This window comes from Hylobates moloch, unplaced genomic scaffold (genome assembly GCF_009828535.3).
Source record: "Hylobates moloch isolate HMO894 unplaced genomic scaffold, HMol_V3 SCAFFOLD_2248, whole genome shotgun sequence".
Classification (NCBI taxonomy): Eukaryota; Metazoa; Chordata; class Mammalia; order Primates; family Hylobatidae; genus Hylobates; species Hylobates moloch.
The window spans coordinates 1-2,481 of record NW_026654523.1 but is presented as its reverse complement, the minus strand read 5'-3'; the positions used below and the strand labels follow the sequence as shown (position 1 = coordinate 2,481).

Sequence of the window (2,481 nt, the reverse complement as noted above, 5' to 3'; positions counted from 1 at the left end):
GAGGAACTAATAACCAATTGAATTTCTCCTTCATAGTCTGAATTAACGACACCAGTATGAATTTGAACTCCTTTTAGATTTAAACTTGATCTTCCTAAGATTAGTCCTACAGTCCCCTCAGGCAATGGGCCGTATACCCCTGTGGGGATTTTTTGTGGAGGCTCCCCTGGAAGCAGAGAGACTGCTTGTAAAGTACACAAATCTACTGCTGCACTGCCACTTGTGGCGGGGGATAATTGCTGTATTGTGATAACTGGCTTATTCCCTGAGACACTTGCGACAGTGGGGGTTGTTGTTCCTGAAAACCCTGAGGAACAAAAGGTTGAATTTGGAACGCCCCAGTTTGTTGCGGGGCCTGAGGCTGGCCCCTCCTCTCGTTTCCCGACAGTGGTTGCCCATTTTTATTAAATTTAGAACGACATTGATTACCCCAATGTTTTCCCTTTTTACATCTTGGACATAGGCCAGGTGGCCCTTTATCTGTTGTTGTAGTAGCTTGAGTAGTTACATTTGGCTTATTTGTGACTAGGCAATTCTTTTTTAGATGACCAATTTGACCACAATTATAACATTTTCCCCCAAATGTTTTCACTTGTCCTCCTAAAGCAACTCCTGTGATTGCCTGAGCCATAAGCATAGCTTTATGCATAGCTCCTCCAATTCCATCGCATGCTTTAACATACTCTGAGATTACATCTGATCCTGCGGGAACCTTTCTTTTTAATGGCTTAATGGCTGATTGACAATCCGGATTGGCGTTTTCATATGCCATCAACTCCACTATGACTTTACGGGCATTCTCATCGGTAATTGACTTTTGAGCAGCATCTTGAAGTCTTGCTACAAAATCAGGGTATGGCTCTTTAGAGCCTTGTCTTATTGTATTAAAGGAAGGGCAGGCGGTTTCTGGGTCTTGGATTTTCTCCCAGGCCCTAAGGCAGATAGCCCTGATTTGCTCAATGGCCTCATTTGGCATTATTGCTTGTTGGTCAACAGTGCTCCAATTTTGACCTATTCCTAATAGTTGATCCGCATCTATGTTAATTGGAGGATTGGCAGTCCTATTTTTTCGGACCTGTACTTGTGCCCCATCAATCCACCAAGTCTTAAATTGTAAAAATTGAGAGGGTGAGAGTGATGATTTTGCCAGAATCTCCCAATCATAAGGAATGAGTCTATGTCCATGAGCAATGGAATCTAATAATGTTCTCATGTAAGGAGAGTTGGGTCCATACTGTTTTACTCCTTCTTTCATCTCTTTTAGCATTTTTATAGAAAAGGACTGATATCTGGCTTCAGCTACGGGAGGCTCTCCCTCTTGGGCCCCTTCTCCAGGTGGCCTTGCTTCTAATATTACTGGGAGTTGCCACGCCTCAATATCTCCCTGTTTTCTTGCCTCATCAATAATTTTATGTATTGCACTACCCTGTGTACTAGGCGGTGCTGTAGGCTTAAGTCTCATGGTGGGTGGCTGAGGATATGGCACCCTGCCCTGTGGCACTGGTAATGCTCCTGGCTGTCCATACGGATTTTCTGGAGGCTGCCGATACTGCAGTTCAGCTGGCGGCCAGTATTGATAGGCTACTGGCGGCTGGATCTTACTTTCTACCTGCTGATATTGTGGACACTGTATTTGGATTGGCATTGCCGTGACAGAGACTCTATCTTTTTCTACTTGATCTTTTTTTGGAGTTTGTACTTGTTTAACCTGCATTTGAGGTTCTAAGGTTGCAGGCATCTGAGCTGTTGTAAGAGGAGTTGGCCCTCGTGGTTTAGACTCTGATGGCTCTGTCAATTCTGGATATTTTTCCTCTAATTTTAACGTTTCAGGATATATTACCTCCTGTAACTGATTATTGTCAACATTTTGCGTTGACCGAGCCATTACCGGCTCTGCTACACATTTACAGTGTGAACTTTCTTTTCTTTTCCGGGACTCTATCCCTGCCTCTTTTTCACAATCTACTGCACAGCTTTTAGGGACATCGGAAACTGGAACGCTATCTTCTTCTGTTTGCAGCGGTTCTAAAGCTACTTTAATAATGACCCAATCATTCCATACTGTAAGTGGAATGATTTTACCTTCCCTACTTGCTTGTTTTAATTCTTTGCCAATTTTTTCCCAATCTTTTAGATCTAAAGTTCCCTGTTCTGGAAACCATGGACAAAACTGTTCTATTGTTTGAAAGAGCGTATTTAGATTTTTGGTAGACACTTTAACTCCCCCTCTTTTTAAGAGAATTTTTATAAAGCTGCGATAAGAGGCATATTTACTTTTAGTTTGCCCCATTGTTACCCTAGGTTCTTCCGAGCGCACAAGCTTACCGCAAGGCTGACTGTAGACGTACTCGGGAGTCTCTCGTCGACTTGTCCTCAATGACCACGCTCCAGCGTACCTTCACCTTAGAGAAAAGCCTCCACGTTGGGCACCAGATGAAGGGGTGGCCTGCCCCTCCACACCTGTGGGTGCTTCTCGTTAGG

The 2,481-nt window shown here is 43.8% G+C and overlaps 1 pseudogene; it reads right to left on the bottom strand.

The window, feature by feature from the left end:
* The window catches only part of LOC116810187 (endogenous retrovirus group K member 8 Gag polyprotein-like), a 3,816-nt pseudogene extending 1,342 nt beyond the window's left edge, over positions 1 to 2,474 (bottom strand).
* Positions 2,475 to 2,481: the final 7 nt, after the last annotated feature.